This window comes from Danio rerio, chromosome 23 (assembly GCF_052040795.2).
Source record: "Danio rerio strain M-AB ecotype USA chromosome 23, GRCz13ab, whole genome shotgun sequence".
In the NCBI taxonomy this organism is placed as follows: Eukaryota; Metazoa; Chordata; class Actinopteri; order Cypriniformes; family Danionidae; genus Danio; species Danio rerio.
In genome coordinates this window covers 45462501-45483433 of record NC_141043.1, presented here as the reverse complement: position 1 = coordinate 45483433, position 20933 = coordinate 45462501, and the positions used below count along the sequence as shown (strand labels likewise).

The 20933-nt window shown below is 38.3% G+C and overlaps 1 protein-coding gene across 12 annotated transcripts in view; it reads right to left on the bottom strand.

The window, feature by feature from the left end:
* Nucleotides 1–20933, bottom strand: part of shisal2a (shisa like 2A) — a 211063-nt gene that overhangs the window by 76231 nt on the left and 113899 nt on the right. The gene's annotated exons all lie outside the window — the stretch shown is intronic.

Genomic DNA, 20933 nt, shown 5'->3' with positions numbered 1-20933 from the left:
TTCACATAAATGGTCATAGTAACTGGAACAGTGTGGTTCAGGTTTTAGTTCAGTTCAGTTCAGTTTAGCTCAGTTCAGTGTGATTTAATCATTACTGAGAGTTCAAACACTGAAGAGCCAATTCATCGATGCGTAGCTCTACCAATCCTGAACCATGCGAGGCAGTGGCGACAGCGGAGAGGGAAAAAAAAAACTTCACCTGATGGGAGTGAAGAAAAAAAACCTTGAGAGAACCAGACTCAGTCCATTTTAATTTCTCCGTTGGCCAAAAGTCTTGTGCAGATTATATTCACTAAGGTGCCGCTGTTTGGGATCAAATGATAGTTACGTCATCATTACCTGCAGGCTGCATTTTGCTCACGGGGCTGCGAGAAAATAAATAAAAAGAGCGCAGCTGCGGCAAAATAATGAATAAAAAGAGTGAAGCTATGGTCAAATAAATATATGAATAAATGGAAAAAGTGCGACTGCTGAGAGTGCAAGCAGTTAGGGACACCGGCCCTTGCGGCCAAAAAGCGGACCGGCTCACCGGGAATTCTCCTGGTCCTCCTGATTAACCAATCTGGGCCTGATAGGGACTCTTTAACATTTATCATTATTATTATTATTATTGTTTTAATTATTATCATCATCATCATCATCATCATCATATTCATTTCTTGCAAGAGATAAAAGATGCCTGCATGTAAAAACAATACATATTAAGAAATAAAAAATGTTTAAAAACTGACCAGCCCACATTTAAAAAATGGTCTGGCCCTTCTGGCTTAGTGCCTTTATTCATCAGGGGTCACCACAGTGGAATGAACAACCAACTTATCCAGCATATGTTTTACACAACAGATGCCCTTCCAGCTGCAACCCAGTACTGGGAAACGCCCATACACTCTTACATTCACACACATACACTACGGCCAATTTAGTTTACCCAAATCACCTATAGCGCTCATGTTTGAACTGTGGGGCAAACCGGAGCACCCAGAGAAAACCCATGCCAAGAGAGGGAGAACATGCAAACTCCACACAGAAATGTCAACTGGCCCAGTCGGCAACCAGCAATCTTCTTGTCTTGAGGCAATAGTGCCATTTATTTTTTATATTTTCTCCAGCACTGCACCCATTAAAAGTGAATACAGAATGTTGTGCCGAAGTGTTTTTTCGCCTCTCCATATCTGTTTTGCTTCAACTTCAAACCCAAAAAAAAAAAAAAAAAACTTTGTTTTCCCAGTATCGCAGGCTATGCATTATCTCTAAAGACAGCTGTAAAGCATTCAGATACCTGCAGCTGATGCAGCGTTGCCACAGTAACACAGCAGAGTCCAAGCATCACAGATGTTTCTTCTAAACCTCAATCTGCAGGGATAATTAGCCTTTGCTTATTTTACCCTCTAATATTTATGCAAGCAACAGCTGTCTGACTTGCAACATCCAGGTTTGAATTATCAACCCATATTAAGAGAATAAAGGTGCATCCCAAATCATATACTTCGGCAGTTATGTCATTTTGTTAGTATAATGTAGTCAACATATTGAACATTCTAGAAAGACAAACAATGCACTAAAAGCTGGCACGAAATCAGATGTACATTCTTTATTTTTACATGAAATAATGTGGTGATTGTTATATGTATTATATAATTTAATATTTGCCACAAATAGATGATGCTCTAGGCTATTTTTTAACAGAAGAGAATGTTCTAGACTAGTTTTGAATGGCAGACAGTGCTCTAGGCTAGTTTTGAACAGCAGATGACGCTCTAAGCTAGTTTTGAACAGCAGATGGTGCTCTAGGCTAGTTTTGAACAGCACACGGCAAACTAGGCTAGTGTTGAACAGCAAATAGCGCTCTAAGCTAGTTTTAAACAGCAGATGGCGATCTAGGCTAGTTTTGAACAGCAGACTGCACACTAGGCTATTATTGAACAGCAGATGGCGCTCTAAGCTAGTTTTGAGCAGCAGAAAGTGCTGTAAGCTAGTTTGGAACAGCAGATGGCGCTCTAGACTAGTTTTGAACAGCAGACGATGCTCTAGACTAGGTTTGAACAGCAGACAGCATTCTAGGCTAGTTTTGAACAGCAGATGGCGCTCTAGGCTAGTTTTAAACAGAGGACGGCACTCTAGACTAGGGCTGCGTCCGAAACCGCACACTTCCATACTATATAGTCCGCTAAAATCAGTATGCGAGCAGAGTAGTATGTCCGAATTCATAGAATTCGAAAATCAGTAGGCGAGAAGTACCCGGATGACTTACTACTTCCGGCGAGATTCTGAAGTGCGCGTCCCATGCGCGCTGCGCTATCCCATAATGCCCCGTAAGAGAATTCATGAATGGAAGAGAGGCGATGCAACTGACGCAGGTAGGTCACGTGACCATGACAAAATGGCGGATATAGTACGTCCGAATTCTATTCATACTTTTCACATTCATACTGTATAGAACGTACTTTTCTAACGGCCGAGTAGTACGTTTAAATTCAAATGCAGTACCTACTGAGTAGTAGGCGGTTTCGGACGCAGCCTAGGTTTGAACAGCAGACAGCATTCTAGGCTAGTTTTGAACAGCAGATGGTGCTCTAGGCTTGTTTAGAAAAAGAAGGCACTCTAGGTTAGTTTAAAACAGCAAATGGCGCTCTAGGCTAGTTTTTAACAGCAGACGGTGCTCTTGGCTAGTTTTTAACAGCAAATGGTGCTTTAGGATAGTTTTTAACTGCAGAGGGAATTCTAAACTAGTTTTAACAGTAGATGGTGCTTTAGGCAAATTTTTAAACAGCAGACAGCACTCTAGGCTAGTTGTTAACAGCAGAGGGTGCTCTAGGCTAGTTTTGAACAGCAGCCGGCGCTCTAAGCTAGTTTTGAACAGCAGATGGTGCTCTTGGCTAGTTTTGATCAGCAGATGGTGCTCTTGGCCAGTTTTGATCAGCAGGTGGTGCTCTAGGCTATTTTTGAACAGCATACAGCTCTCTAGGCTAAATTTGAACAGAAGATGACATTAGGTTTAACACCAGAGGACGTCTCTAGGCTAGTTTTTAACAGTAGATGGTGCTTAACGCTAGTGCAGACAACGCTCTAGGATAGTTTTGGACAGCAGATAGTGCTCTAGGCTAGTTTTTAACAGCAGATGGCGCTCTAGGCTAGTTCTGAACAGCAGACCGTGCTCTAGGCTAGTTTTTAACAGCAGACGGCGCTCTAGGCTAGTTTTGAACAGCAGACCGTGCTCTAGGCTAGTTTTTAACAGCAGACGGCGCTCTAGGCTAGTTTTTAACAGCAGACCGTGCTCTAGGCTAGTTTTTAACAGCAGGCGGCGCTCTAGGCTAGTTTTGAACAGCAGGCCGTGCTCTAGGCTTTTTTTAACAGCAGATGACGCTCTAGGCTAGTTTTGAACAGCAGACAGCGCTCTAGGCTGGTTTTTAACAGCAGATGACGCTCTAGGTGAGTTTAACAAAAGAAGGCACTCTAGGTTAGTTTAAAACAGCAAATGGCACTCTAGGCTACTTTGTAACAGCAGATGGCACTCTAGGCTAGTTTTAATCGCAGATGGCACACTAGGCTATTTTTGAACAGCAGACGGCTCTCTAGGCTAGATTTGAACAGAAGATGACACTCTAGGTTAGTTTAACAGTAGAGGGCACTCTAGGCTAGTTTTAACCATAGAGGGAGCTATAGGCTTGTTGTTGAAAGCAGACAGCGATCCAGGCTAGTTTTGAACAGCAGACGGCGCTCTAAGCTAGTTTTGAACAGCAGATGGTGCTCTTGGCTAGTTTTGATCAGCAGATGGTGCTCTTGGCTAGTTTTGATCAGCAGGTGGTGCTCTAGGCTATTTTTGAACAGCAGACTGCACACTAGGCTATTATTGAACAGCAGATGGCGCTCTAAGCTAGTTTTGAGCAGCAGAAAGTGCTGTAAGCTAGTTTGGAACAGCAGATGGCGCTCTAGACTAGTTTTGAACAGCAGACGATGCTCTAGACTAGGTTTGAACAGCAGACAGCATTCTAGGCTAGTTTTGAACAGCAGATGGCGCTCTAGGCTAGTTTTAAACAGAGGACGGCACTCTAGACTAGGGCTGCGTCCGAAACCGCACACTTCCATACTATATAGTCCGCTAAAATCAGTATGCGAGCAGAGTAGTATGTCCGAATTCATAGAATTCGAAAATCAGTAGGCGAGAAGTACCCGGATGACTTACTACTTCCGGCGAGATTCTGAAGTGCGCGTCCCATGCGCGCTGCGCTATCCCATAATGCCCCGTAAGAGAATTCATGAATGGAAGAGAGGCGATGCAACTGACGTAGGTAGGTCACGTGACCATGACAAAATGGCGGATATAGTACGTCCGAATTCTATTCATACTTTTCACATTCATACTGTATAGAACGTACTTTTCTAACGGCCGAGTAGTACGTTTAAATTCAAATGCAGTACCTACTGAGTAGTAGGCGGTTTCGGACGCAGCCTAGTTTTGAACAGCAGACAGCATTCTAGGCTAGTTTTGAACAGCAGATGGTGCTCTAGGCTTGTTTAGAAAAAGAAGGCACTCTAGGTTAGTTTAAAACAGCAAATGGCGCTCTAGGCTAGTTTTTAACAGCAGACGGTGCTCTTGGCTAGTTTTTAACAGCAAATGGTGCTTTAGGATAGTTTTTAACTGCAGAGGGAATTCTAAACTAGTTTTAACAGTAGATGGTGCTTTAGGCAAATTTTTAAACAGCAGACAGCACTCTAGGCTAGTTGTTAACAGCAGAGGGTGCTCTAGGCTAGTTTTGAACAGCAGCCGGCGCTCTAAGCTAGTTTTGAACAGCAGATGGTGCTCTTGGCTAGTTTTGATCAGCAGATGGTGCTCTTGGCCAGTTTTGATCAGCAGGTGGTGCTCTAGGCTATTTTTGAACAGCATACAGCTCTCTAGGCTAGATTTGAACAGAAGATGACATTAGGTTTAACACCAGAGGACGTCTCTAGGCTAGTTTTTAACAGTAGATGGTGCTTAACGCTAGTGCAGACAACGCTCTAGGATAGTTTTGGACAGCAGATAGTGCTCTAGGCTAGTTTTTAACAGCAGATGGCGCTCTAGGCTAGTTCTGAACAGCAGACCGTGCTCTAGGCTAGTTTTTAACAGCAGACGGCGCTCTAGGCTAGTTTTGAACAGCAGACCGTGCTCTAGGCTAGTTTTTAACAGCAGACGGCGCTCTAGGCTAGTTTTTAACAGCAGACCGTGCTCTAGGCTAGTTTTTAACAGCAGGCGGCGCTCTAGGCTAGTTTTGAACAGCAGGCCGTGCTCTAGGCTTTTTTTAACAGCAGATGACGCTCTAGGCTAGTTTTGAACAGCAGACAGCGCTCTAGGCTGGTTTTTAACAGCAGATGACGCTCTAGGTGAGTTTAACAAAAGAAGGCACTCTAGGTTAGTTTAAAACAGCAAATGGCACTCTAGGCTACTTTGTAACAGCAGATGGCACTCTAGGCTAGTTTTAATCGCAGATGGCACACTAGGCTATTTTTGAACAGCAGACGGCTCTCTAGGCTAGATTTGAACAGAAGATGACACTCTAGGTTAGTTTAACAGCAGAGGGCACTCTAGGCTAGTTTTAACCATAGAGGGAGCTATAGGCTAGTTTTGAACAGCAGACGGCGCTCTAAGCTAGTTTTGAACAGCAGACGGCGCTCTAAGCTAGTTTTGAACAGCAGGCAGTGCTCTATAGGCTAGTGTTTAACTGCAGATGGTGTTCAAGGATAGCGTTTTGGCTATCCTTTGTGCTCTAGGCTAGTTTTTAACAAGTAGAGTATAACAGTTTGCAAAACATACAGCTTCATTTCCTGCTGGAAGCTAAGAGCTGTTGAAACCATTCAAGACTTGATGAAAAACCTGAACGATTTACTTATTGAAAAGTGTGTGAAATGTTAAACACTTCATCCATTTAACACTTTAACATCTTTGCTAATGCAGAATTAGTGAAGGCGCTACTGAGATTACATTTATTTTAGATTGTGCAAACAAAAAAAAAAATTCCTCTTCCTCCAGATGGTTTGCTAGTATGGTATATTCATTTCACTAGCTTGTCTTTGTATGCCAAACACGAACACCATTCACCATTGATGGGAAACCAGTTGGAAAACTACGTGGCTGAGTGCATAAGTGTGTAGTGTATAGAGTAATTGCATAGTGGACACTATAGTGCGTCATCTGTATAGTGCGTCATCATATTTTACTAATGGACCTGACCTAATGGTTCTTCAGCATCCAAAGAGTCAGACGTGCTTTTTTCATATTTGATCAGAGGTAGGTGGAGTTAGAAATGGGTAAGCGAGTGCATGCCACGTCCAACAGATGCAGTAGATGTAGCTAAGGGGAAAAGCTGAAAGGTCAGAGAGACACAGACCATTAACACATGTTAAAACAACAAGTATGAGCGGTTGAGTGATTGAAGCTCTCGAGAAGTGTGACCTTGTAATAAATGTTTGCTTTTACAGATAAGTACAAGCTCTTCTCTGGGCTCATCATCAAAACAAGCTTTGTCATTCGGGGGAAATGTTCTGGACAAAACCCAGCAGGAGAAGAGAGAGAAATACACTTCAACTTCCTGCCTCTCATTCATTGTGTCTGAAATGGTATAAACTATGACTCAAGCGGCAATCTTGACAGCCACGCTGGAGTCCCAAACAGCCATTATTCATAACCCTCCAAAGACTTGTTTTTTTACCCCGTCCTGGTGTTGACTTCAACACTTCTGCACAAATAAAAATGCATTTAACTTCAATTTATTGTCCCCCGTAGGAGAAATTTGTTTTAGAAAAAATGTTCTGCTGTACATAGACCCCAACAAGACAACATGGAGCATACATACACATTAAAATCTAATCCTAAAATACCTCCTAATATAAATACAATTCCATAATACTTTTTTAATAAAAATAAAATACAATGTCCCCCCACTTCCCTCGGTTGTGCCAACCAATCCCGTTATCTTAATCTTTGACCGTCCTTCCCTACTTGCTCATTGATCAACTATATCTATTGTACTTGCATAACGGGACCCTGTATCTTCTGCCAGAGTTCATCAGCTCATACAGCCTGATCTCACAAGAAAACTTTAAGTATTTTACGTTTTGCCAGTTTAGAGGCTAATTCGTACAAATTGTACGATTTTAAAAAGGGGGCGTGGCACCTAACTTCACCCCTAAACCCAACCATCATTGGGGGATGAGCAAATCGTACTAAATTGTGCGAATTAGATCGTACGAATTCAAATGAATTAGCCATAAATCAAAAAGTTACGAATTGCAGTGAGATTGTGTTGGCTCATACTCCAAAGACAGCACATGTGAAGAATCAGGTTAAATCTTGTTGGCTTGTGCACAGCTCAAAGATATATTATGGCGAACCAAGTAACTTAATTCCCATGATTTTCCCTGCCACTCTCATCAGGTTATTTACTTGGGCTTTTATTTTTACTGTCAGATTCCCAAACCAAACAATAATCTAATCCAAGCTCGTTCTGAAAATGTAGTCCCACGGATGTTTCTGGAGACCGCGATTTATGTAGCCTGAGGTACATATGGCTGCATTTCCTTTTATAAGTGAACGCTAAGGGCGGTGTGACGCCGCTTCTCTTCGCTCTCGCTGACAGCTCACCTCCGTGTGGAGGGTTTTCCCGCCGCAACAAGTTTGTCCGGTTAGCTCGTCGGCGGAGTGGAGACTCGGAGGGGAGCTGACCGTGACAACGGCGACGTCCCGGTTCGAGTCCGGGGAAGAGTGGTTTCAGAATTCAGGTAAGACAAAAACAGAATCCAAGAAATAAAGTGAACAAGTTCATAACAGGGTGCGAATGTGGTGAAATCGTAATCGAAAAACGAGGGCTTTTTTTTCTAGATGTAAATCGTTGCTTGGGTTTATGGAGGGAAGGAGTTACGGGTCAACAACAAATTCGTGAAAACAAAAACTGCACAAATACGTACCTCCCAGAACGTATTTCGCGGCCTCCATAAACGCTTAAGAGACTATATTTCCTGAATGAGCCTGGGTTGCAATAATCGCATATCTTAAAATAGACTCTATTGTTGCTTTATAAAAAGTCAGCATTATGCTGCTACTCACTCTGAATAATCTTAGTCTACGTAAAAAGTGTAATCGCTGATGAATTTGTGCACAAAGACTTGACACCTGAGGGTGCCAATTAAGTTCACAATCAATATTCACCCCTAAATATTAATATGAATCAACCTCAAACTGTGGTACTGTTACGATCACTAGCGATCTAACCACCAGAGGATGCTGGTAAATACTCACACATACAGGACAACAAATCTGCTTCTAAATGGACTACATATTCAGTCAGGCCACACACACACACACCTGCTCCAAGTCTCCACTGATTAGACTCCCACAGCTGATGCTGCTTCGAGACTGATTACTGCACTACATAAACAGCACAGAAACACTCACTGTTGCTGAGTCTTGTTTACTGATAGTGACATTACAACGCGTTTTCCTTTGTCTCCCTTTGCCGTGTTTTTGATCCTTAGCCTAGCTTATCCTTTTGTCCTTGTTTGCCGCCTCCTTTCTGACCTCCTTGCCTGTTATTTGACTACGATTCTGGATTGTCTGCATATATCTGTTTGTACCTGAACTGACCTTTGCTTACCTGACCATTGAATAAACCTGCACGTAGATCCAAACCTCAGTTGTTTGTATCACTCCCCGTCGTTACAAGTACGCATACCACTAATGGTGTCCAGGTTTCCTTTTAGTGGTACGCGGAGGAATCGCTGAATAATTAAAGTAAAAAAAAAAAATGACCACACTTTCAATCCTTTGATGTGTACGATAACACAAATGACAGGGCTTAACAATCCGCTTGTTAAATGGTGACGTGTTTATGACGTATGTAATACTGTTTCCGGGTCCAAGCCGCCACTTATTTGAGTGGAGAAATCATTCGTTTATGATCACGTTTTATACCTATCACACATTAAAGTTAATTCTATATAAAATCATAGTGTACACAACAATCTCTGGGCTTGCTGCATAACAAATACCAAAAATTTAACAATTTATAAAAAAAATCACTTTCTGGCCATGGGGTATTAGGCATGGACATATATACTGCGATCGTGATTTTCGAAAGCCTTAAATCTCTTTGTAAACGTTTATTGTTACCATTTCATGAGTCTCCCCATTCAGTTGAATAGAGCGCTTGGACCCGAAAGCCGCTTCGCGTGACGTCACACTTAACAAGCGGATAAGGACTGTCCGATGGCCTGGGACCAGCGTGCAAGATGCTCGGGACAGTAGACAGGATTGTTACCCGATTTGTGCGGCCTTGTCACAAAAGTTCAATTTGTCTGCGACTATTTGTCAGTTGAGTATGAATACAGTCTTAGAATCGAGAACCAGTTTGTGCTTTTAAGCCTTTAAATGCTGCCTTCTCTGTGATGTCGTAAACACCATATTGCTTTTTGGTTCCTCTTATCTGACTGGATGTTGTGAGCATGTTGTTGTTTTTTGGTAAGCTTGTAAAAACCAGTACAGCGAAGTGACGTCAACTTCAAATTATGAGGCTAAAAGAATGTCTTGGAAGCAGACATTTACGTGTGTACAATGAAACGATTTGCTCATTATACATTTATTAACATTTGAAAAATATTTAAATCATAGATTTAAACACATGTTTGACTCTATTTAAAACATGTGGCTAAGAAATAGCTATTGACTTCTCCTCTCTTTTTTTCGTGGTGGGGCCAGTAAAAATAATGGCAGGGCAAGTAAAAATCTGAACCACTGGCCCAATCGAGCCAGTAGAAAAAATCCTAACAGATGTGATCAGTAAATTGAGTCAAATAGGCAAAACCTTTGATTTTATTTTTAAACTCTAATCTTTGTTATGTATTCTATCGTTTAAAGCTAATTTCCTCTCCATATTTGTAATGGTAGTTGGTGGCGTATCCTGTATTTTTATATCTCAACATTGAGAGGTAAGGTGTAATCTCTTGCTTTTCTGATACACAAAGCCTACTCTAACACGCAGTAAGCAGATCTAAATTCTGATTTAAGCATGTAAATCCAATTCACATACAGTTGAAGTCAGAATTATTAGCCCCCCCCCCCTTAAATTTTTTTCCTGTTTTAAATAATTCCCAAAAAGTGTTGCACAGAGCAAGGAAATTTTCACAGTATGTCTGATTATGTTTTTTCTTCTGGAGAAAGTCTTATTGGTTTACCATTTTAAGGTCAATATTATTAACCCCTTTAAGCTACATTTTTTAGATCTACAGAACAAACAATCTTTATACCAGGGGGCACTAACCTGTTGGAAACCGAGAGCTACTTTTTGGGTACCGAATAATGTGAAGGGCTACCAGTTTGATACACACTTCTTAACAAATTAGCTAAATTTACTTTTAATTAAATTTTATTAATAATTAATAGGGGTGTCACGATTTCGATTTTTAATCGAAATCGATCGAAATTTATGCTCAATTTCGATTATCGAATCAAAAAATAGAATTGTCGATGCTGCCACGCCCCCATGTCACGTCAGCTTGGCTTGCCAAGCGGGAAAAAAACAGGCTTGTTGATGTGCTTGTTAAACTGCAGAAGCAGGAGACCCGTCGACAGAGCTTAAACCCTCTCCTCTTTCAATGAAGTCGCCGGTGTGTAAGCATTTTGGATTTCCAGTGAGTTATGTTGACAACGTTCGTGTTGTCGACAAAAAACACAGTTTTGCAAGCTCTGCTATGTACGTATTACGTACGGTTCGTCCGATAGACAACACCTGCGTCGTGATCCTCCGCCCGCCCCCGTTGCAAATCCGCTCGCGAAAAGTACACACTCAGGCCCTGTTTACACTGTCTTTGTTTTTTAATTGCCATTTTAGAACGACAACGATTTGACATCCACAGAGGCATGTAGCATTTCTGAGCAGCCCATCTTCTTCTCTACCTCTGAAAATGCACATCACGTGACCACACAGACACAGACGCACACACAGCCATGCGCTCGAGACAGCAGGTCCAGGCAGTCAGAGGACTGCTTCAATCTTTCACTCACTTGAACTTAGTCATTTTAGCGAACACCTCAGATACTGTTGGCTGGTTCCTGTTGGTTGTGCGTCTTTTTTACCGACGCCATTATAACGACACAGATCACTGCCTATTCACGAGTCCCGCAGAAAAAGTGATTGACAGGTGGTAATTATGTGTGTATCTTGCCTTTATTCATTTACTGTATGATTATGTACTGTATGATTTGTTTATGGGTAAAACAAAGACCATGCAGGTCAGGTAGTTTAAACGGTAGGCTACAAATAATTAATTGGTCATTAATTAATTATTCATAATCGAAAATTGAATCGAATCGTGCCTTTAGAATCGAAAATGTAATCGAATCGAGGATTTGGAGGATCGTGACACCCTTAATAATTATTGATAGTCATCTAGTAAAGACACTGATCATGTTAAGGATTTCCACAATAGTTGTCAACAATGATTTAACAAGGTAGGAAACAGAGAAATATCAATATGCAACACTAAAATAGTCTAAAATAATGCCTAAAATAGTTTTCAGTTTTGTTTTAATATATAGCTTAATGTAATTGTAAAATTTACACCAATGCAGGTGTAATTTAAAAAAGAATAGCTACAAAAATATTAGATGCAGCTTATGTTGTGATATGTTGAGCTATTTCTGGAACAGGCCAATTCATGTGATCGTCGCGGGCTACCTGGTGCCCCCGGGCACCATGTTGGAGACCCCTGCTTTATACAATAGATGCCACACATTCAGCATCATTCATGACACTTCACATAAATATTCCTGTATCCATTCATTTTCTGTTAGGCTTAGTCCCTTTATCAATCAGGGGTCGTCACAGCGGAATGAACCGCCAATTATTCCAGCATATGTTTTACGCAGCGGATGCCCTTCCAGCCACAACAAAATATTAGGAAACACACATGCACCAATAGCGCATGTGTTTAGACTGTGGGGGAAACCAGAGCACCCGGAGTATTCCTCCGTCCATTGATTTGCATTGATTTTGAATGTTATCTACTCCAGCGAACACTTAAATATGCTTTTGGTGTGAGCCCAGCATAACGGTGGTGAAATTAGACAAATGCGAGCCCACTACAGTATAGTGTTTTCAAGGTGAGAGAATATTACCCCAATCCTGCCTCTAATCCTTAAATCTGATGACAGGGATGTTGATGCAGGGCAAATGAGGATTACGAAAGCACGCGTCCCGTTGGGGAAGAATCAAGGTAAGCATCAGGTGATATTTTATAGTGCGCTGCAAAGCTGGCCGAAGCACAAGCCATCTGTTCCAGCTAGTTTTAAGTCACTCCATATGAACATCCGCCGTTAAATTCCCCTCCTGTTGACATGCTTAATCTACCTTTTATGCTTTATTAATATCAAATGAAGGGCTCTCAAGTCTCGCGCAGTTATTGTGAGCCACAGCACGTACACGCATTCACACGCCACACCTTGCATTTCTCACCTTGTATTTCTTTAGTGTGTTTTCTTTATTTAACACACCTGATTGAGATCCTTGTGTCAAATAATGCATACAGAAGTTCACACTACAGCATTTTAAGGCAAGGCAAGTTTATTCATACACTCAGAGCCGGCCCAAGGCATAAGCGAGCTAAGCGGCTGCTTAGGGCCCCATGGCCACAAGGGGGCCCCCAAGAGTGCATGAAATTACTAACTTTCGTTTTTGTTTTAGTTTGTTGGAGAGTTTGCATTTACATTTACATTTAGTCATTTAGCAGACGCTTTTATCCAAAGCGACTTACAAATGAGGACAAGGAAGCAATTTACACAACCAAGAGCAACAATGAATAAGTGCTGTAGGCAAGTTTCAGGTCTGTAAAGTCTAAGAAGGGAAGTATTAGTAGTATTAGCATTTTTTTTATATATATATATTTTTTTTTGTACAGTTAGTGTGATATTCAGAGAGGCAATTACAGATTAGGAAGTGTAGTGGAGACTAAATAGTTGAGTTTTTAGTCGTTTCTTGAAAGTAGCGAGTGACTCTGCTGTTCTGATGCAGTTAGGGAGTTCATTCCACCAACTGGGCAGATTGAGCGTGAGCGTTCGCGAAAGTGATTTCTTGCCCCTTTGGGATGGAACCACGAGGCGACGTTCATTCACAGAACGCAAGTTTCTGGAGGGCACATAGATCTGCAGAAGCGAGAGCAGATAAGAAGGAGCAAGGCCAGAAGTCACTTTGTAGGCAAACATCAGAGCTTTGAATTTGATGCGAGCAGCAACTGGCAGCCAGTGCAAACGGAGTAGCAGCGGAGTGACATGTGCTCGTTTAGGTTCATTGAAGACCAGAGTTTGGTTATAGATTATGGGTGGGGCAAATATATCAATATGCTCTGGCGCCAAGAATCAATATTTATCTAAATGTACAAAAGATCTGAATTAATTAATCTAATCTGACTGTAGTCATTTACCGCTGTGACTTCAGTACACCCAGCTGCCACCAGGTGGCTCTTCCCGTAATGGTGGATCAACAATACATCAGAGACGCACCAGCCTTTTTAACCACTGATAGATGAGCGATTGCAATTGTAAAACTTCATACAGGAATATGGGCTCACACTATTTAATTCCGCCAAAATATATAAAGATATCAATAGGACAAGAACACATAATTTGAAGGGTTTTTCATTTATTTAACCCTTGCAGACCTTTGCAAAGTCTTGTAGATGGTATTTTTGCTGAAAATATTAGATAAATTAAAAAGAAAAACTTAAAAATAATGCTCTTTTTAAACTGATGAGTAAATAACTAATGTTCTCCACTGCTGAGAGCATTATAAGTGCTCAGAGGAGTCTGCTCACCTTTCTGAGCAATATATTAATCTAGTGGCAATGCAAAATTTTGCATGATTAAAAATAAACCAGGGCTATGCATAAAATACATCAAATAGGTTGACCAAGTTGTAATAAATGTCTTTAGTTTACAGAAAACTAGAAAGCAATAAATTGCTATTTTAACTGTTTTCTAACATGCTCAGTTGAAGTCAGAATTGTTAGCCCCCCTGAATTATTAGCCCCCCTGTTTATTTTTTCTCTAATTTCTGTTTTACAGAGAGCAGATTTTTTTCAACACATTTGTAAACATAATCGTTTTAATAACTCATTTCTAATAACTGATTTATTTTATCTTTGCCATGATAACAGTAAATAATATTTGACTAGATATTCTTCAAGACACTTCTATACAGCTTAAAGTGTCATTTAAAGGCTTCACTAGGTTAATTGTGATGCTGCTGCTCTGACTAATTTAGAGATGAGCCCTCTATCTCTGCATTTTTCAGCTTGTTGAACAGTTGTTTGCTTTTTTCACAGTTGCAATACTATAAACATGTGCTATTAATAAAAGAAATGCATCTTATAACTTTTTGATGCATTTTTTTTACTCTTCGTTTGCAAAAAAAATTTTATATATCATGGTTTTCTTGTGATCAAATTTCACAGCCATGTACTATGAATCATTGACAGTTGGTAAATACTGCAGAAATTATTTCCTTTTATTTGTTTTTGTCTTCTTTCTAGTCCAAATATGTAAAAAATCTTAAAGAATAAACATTTTCTAGACAGATTTTCTGTGGAAAATGCTTCTTGATTTAATTTGATTTTGATTTAAAGTAATTTTTTTTAGATATTTGAACTAGAAAATACAAAAATGTTAGAAAAAAAGCATATTTCATAATGTAAGCAACACAGCTACAGCAAATAAAATTGATAACATGTGTGCAAATAATCAAGGATTAATTTATCATATTGTCTGCACCAAGGGGGCCCCAAATAAAATTCTGCTTAGGGCCCCCTAAAGGCTTGGGCCGGCCCTGCATACACTGCAGCACATTTCATACACAATGATAATTTTAAGTGCCTTACAGAAACACGAATAAAGGAAACAAGAAAATAAAAACAACAAAGAATAAAGACAGGTAAAACAGATTCAAACAGGTTTTAAAAGAATGAAAAAGAAAAGAAAAAGACACAATAGTGCAATCTGTCGGACGTAGCATCAGTAAAGGCTAGGGTTGAGCCAATAGACTAGAGCAGTGGTTCTCAAACTGTGGTACGTGTACCACTAGTGGTACGCGAGCTTCCTTCTTGTGGTACGCGGAGGAATCAAATATGTAATATGTACATATATTTAAAAATTTAACAATTATTATTTATATATGAATATGGCAGATATTAAAATTAAATATATTACATATAACCTATATTTCTGAGGTCCAGGCAACATTTTCAGGTGTTGATGAATTGGCTATATTTAAGTACAGCAGTTTTCTTTTTATCTTAAGCACATTTTAATTTAAATGTTGACGTTTTTAGTTTGTTTTTTACATGTAAGCACAGTACTGTGTTAACGTTCAGACTATTTGTGTTTAAAGTGGCTGACAATAAAACTCTTAATAATAGTAATTTATCTGCCACGTTTTTGAACTGTGCATTACTGTAGCTGCTTTACTGGGCTTACTTCGCTACTGTATTTCAATACTGCTCATTATGGTGGTACTTGGAGAGACAATTATTTTCTGAGGTGGTACTTGATGAAAAAAGTTTGAGGACCACTGGACTAGAGTATCGTGTATCGACGATAGGCAAAGATATAGCCAAGAGCTGAGACTTTTGACGATTTTAAAGACGATATTTAGCTTGTTTCGCATCAATGTAGACCAGGGGTGTCCAAAGTCAGTCCTGGAGGGCCGGTGTCCTGCATTGTTTAGCTTCAACTTCAACACACCTGCCTGGAAGTTTCTAGTATACCTTGTAGGAGCTTGATTAGCTGGTTTAGGTGTGTTTAATTGGGGTTGGAACTAAAATATGCAGGACACCGGCCCTCCAGAAGCAAGTTTAGACACCCCTGATGTAGACCCATTACATGTTTTACTTATATTGTTGAATAAAATGAATAGCATTCATAAATTCATTCATTTTCTTTTCAGCTTAGTCCCTTTATTAATCTGGGGTCGCCACAGCGGAATGAACCGCCAACTCACCCAGCAAGTTTTTTACGCAGCGGATGCCCTTCCAGCTACAACCAATCTCTGAGAAACATCGACACACACTCATACACTACGGACAATTTAGCCTACCCAATTTACCTGTACCGCCAACACAATCTCACGGCAATTCGTAACTTTTTCATTTAGTGGCTAATTTGTACTAATTCGTACATTTTAGTACGATTTGCGTATCCCCCAATGACGGTTGGGTTTAGGGGTGGGGTTAGGTGCCACGCCTCCTTTTTAAATTCGTACATATTCTTACGACTGAACCCGCCACTAAACTGCCAAAACGTAAAATACTTAGGTTTTCTCGTGAGATCAGGCTGGTACCGCATGTCTTTGGACTGTGGGGGAAACCGGAGCACCCGGAGAAAACCCATGCAAGCGCAGGGAGAACATGCAAACTCCACACAGAATCGTCAACTGACCCAGCCGAGGCTCGAATCAGCAACCCTCTTGCTGTGAGTCGACAGCACTACCTACTGTGCCACGGCGTCGCCCATGTGTGCATCAACATCACTTGACCGACTCTCTTGCACTCACTCTCTCTCAGCAGTTGACGGGCGCTGCACGTGAGGGCACTACACAGCCACATTTCACAGCAAATTAATTTGCAACAACAGGATTTAATTAACAAACAAGTTAAATATTAACTATTAGTAAAAATTAAACAAACGTAAAAGAAAAGGAAAACTAAGCTGAGACCAGCTCAAATGTTCTGGAATAAAACGTGTTGCGGTAACACATAATCATTGGTCATTTGAGACAGCACTCCTGCAAGATTCTCTCGCTTTCACAAAAAAGTTATTTATTTTTCATTTATATCCATTATAAAAAGCCTATTTAAGTTTTAAGGTGGCCTATACTCAATTTTTTTCAGTGCATGCATTAACTGCTTCTTTAAATACACAGAATATTTGGTTCTTATTTGAGTTTAATTCGATGGAATGATAAACACAGACATGCTCATTTGTTTAAAAAATAGCCTATTTATTTAATTTAAAAATCTTAGGCCTATTTCTTCATAGTCTATATATACAGTTGAAGTCTGAATTTTTAGCCCCCGTTTATTTTTTTTCCCAATTTCTGTTTAATTTCTGATCATAATAGTTTTAATAGCTCATTTCTAATAACTGATTTATTTTATCTTTGTCATGATGACAAAGACACTTCTATACAGCTTAAAGTGCCATTTTAAAGGTTTAACTAGGGTAATTATGTTAACTAGGCAGGTTAGGGTAATTAGGCAAGTTATTGTATAATGAAGGCTTGTTCTGTAGACTATCGAAAAAATATATAGCTTTAAGGGGCTTATAATATTAACCTTAAAACGTTGTTTAAAAAATTTAAAACTGCTTTTATTTTTGCTAAAATAAAAAAAAAAATTGACTTTCTCTAGAATTTTTTTTTTTTTTATCAGACATACTGTGAAAATTTCCTTGCTCTGTTAAACATCATTTGGGAAATATTTCAAAAAGAAACAAATTCAAAGGGGGGGCTAATAATTCTGACTTCAACTGTATATTTTATTTGTTTATTTAAACTACCCTATATATTAAATTAAATTACAACCTGCATTTTACCATTCATTTTGGCTTTAACGAATTATTGAACAGATTATTAATAACTTATCAAAGAACATTTTACTGAGCTCAGTGAAAAGTTTTATATGTAGGCACACAATCAAAAAAAAAAAAGCCTATGTCCTGGGGCATTGCTAGACAAAGCTCTACTGGGGCACACACATATATATATATATATATATATATATATATATATATATATATATATATATATATATATATATATATATATATATATATTATAAAGGGACTAAAGGTATATATATATATATATATATATATATATATATATATATATATATATATATATATATATATATATATATATATATATATATATATATATATATAGACATACATTTAATTGAAAATTATTAGCCCCACTTTGAATTAGCTTTTCTTTTTTACATATTTGCTAAAAGATGTTTAACAGAGCAAGGAAATTTTCACAGTATGTCTGATAGTATTTTTTCTTCTGGAGAAAGTCTTATTTATACACCATTATTATTCATAACACCATTTTAAGGTCAAAATTATTAGTCCCTTTAAGCTATATATTTTTTTGAGAAAATTTTTACAGAACAAAACATCATTACACCAAAATGTGTATGAGTTTACATATATTTATTAAAAGCAAGTGCCGCTTGAATATACAGTCATAAAATTACAACAATATGGGAAGCATAGGAAAATAGTGATTATAAAGTATAAAATACAGGGTGGGCCAATTACATGGGTACATCTTAATGAAATGGGAATGGTTGTTGATATGAACATCCTGTTTGTGGCACATTAGTATATGTGATGGGGCTTGTAAATAACTCATGAAAGAATAAAGTTACGCTTAAAACCAAGCACACCACTGTTTTTCCTTTGAAATTCCCAATACGTTTATTAAGTATATATGTATCCATATAAATGGCCCAACCTGTATCCTTATAAAATATAAAACATAATCCAATGACAAATAATAATCAATAATAATAATAATAATCAAATTAATAAATAATCAATAAATTCATAAATATAAAAATGACTAATGATCATATGATTAAATATAATAATTAAAGGCACAATAAATAAATATAAACAAATTAATTACCAACCCAAATGAATGGTTGCTTTGAAACGCAGACAGGTTTGCAAAAGGATCTTAGATCCACAGTTCAATTCTTCAATGTTGAAATGACACCATGTTTTGAGAAGAGTTGAATAATTTGATTTATCTTCATTTTAGATCTTTATTTAAAAGTTTGCTCATTTAAAACAGACGAACTAACTTCCAGTTGGCTGTGCTCAAAACATTTAATGAGCTTGAAGAATGCAATGATGTGCGAGTCGCCACAGGGAACTAAATATGTTTAAGATAAATAAAGATGGAACAGGTAAACAAAACATCAGTCTACTCTGAATGCAGTCAAAAACCTCCTCTGACCAAATAATTTTGATTAAGTATTATATACGACAGAAGCTAGATAAGAATGTTTGGGTTGCGAGACTGAATTATTATTATTTATTTATTTTGTAAACTAAACAAAGCTTTGTTAAACTGTTTACCACACACCTTGCTTCACATATCAATTTAAATTCTCCATTATAAAACCCCATAGGAGACATTTGTTTATGGAGAGCTTGGCTAAACAGAAAGATAAGAGCAGCACAGGCTCATTTGGGGAAATGTGCCTTGGTATACATTTTTTAAGAACTTGTGCTCATGGGTACATATGGCTGCCTTTTATACGTGTAAAACAAATGCTATGCAAATAGTTCTCGAAGCTTCTTGCTTTATATATTGTTCTGCTCTAATACTTTAGTCTGTAAACCTATTCTTTAAGAAGATTAATTAAGAAGAGTTGGGCCAGATGGAATCTGCGGACATTTTTGCCATTTCTGCAAAGAATTGTGTTAAAATTCGCGGATTTATGCAGAATGATTTTGGGAGTATCATAACTAAAACCGTAATATAGGAAATAAAGGTAATACCTTTTTTATTTAAATTAAAATGTTTACAATGCAAATCCAATTAGATCTGCTTTATTTGGTAAACAAAGCAAGTCTCTCATATAATAATCTACTAAAAGACAGAAAATATTACTGTACAATCTGGATTGTAAATAAATTCTGTAAATATTTTCACACTAGTCAATAATTATACTAAAATAAAAAAAAAAGAATAAATATAAATGTACACACATTTACACAAGTTAATAAACAGAATCAATGATGGGCTTAAAACTGCGGAATTCTGCGCGCACAGATTCCCTGTGGGCCTAATTATTTGATCCTTTGAACTGATTCTTTCACAAATTAAAAGGACACACTGTAAAAAAAATAAATCAATAAAATTTACGGTAAAATACCGGCAGCTGTGGTTGCCAGTACTTTACCATTAAAAACGCGGTTCAAATCGTAAAAGTAATTTCTCTTTTTTTACGGTAAATTACCGTATTTCATTAATTATAGAGGTAATATGTCTGTATTTTGAATGATCAACATCTACACATCTTTTGCTACACAGTTAGACACGTTAGCACACCCACATGCAGGTGGCATTGAGGAAGTTACATAATGAGCCAATGCTCATCACAATTTTCCCACAAGCAGAAAAGAGTATCAGCATATAGAAGGTGCTCAGTGTCATTCACACAACTAATAAACACCAGTATGGTGACACGCATAGAATTAAAGTCATGAAATAAACATTGTTTATCAACATTAGATGTAACATAAACCGCTAATGTACTTAACTGATGGGGAAACAACTAAAAAGATCCATAATAATGTCAACAAAATACATAAAAAGTTATGTGCCATGCAGGGAATTCTCGGAAAGTCAATTTACGGTTATTTGCCGTATATATTATGGAAACATACCGTTAACCAAGTTACGGATTTGTACTGTAGCATTTTTTGAGTTTTTTGCCATTGAAATCACGGCCATTTTTTACAGTGCAGTTCACCCAAAATAAAAATCACAATTCTGCCACCATTTACTCTCCCTTGTTTGGTTTTAAACTATTATGAGAATTCTGACTTCAATTGTATATATATATATTTTAAAATTAGACAGCCTTCATCGTGCCGTGATGATGCAGCACACTTCGAATGCATCCTTTCAGTGGACACAGCTACAAACAAACGAAAAAAAAGTGACTTTTCTGAAAAACTTTTAAGTTTAAGTAATATATTGTCTGTTTTGGTGTTGTAAATTACTCTACAAAACCCTTGTAATGAACTAATGAGCACATTTTGTTATTTTACACACTCATTACTTTGCATATAATTTCTTATACATTGTATTATTTCAAAATACTAAAATGTCAAT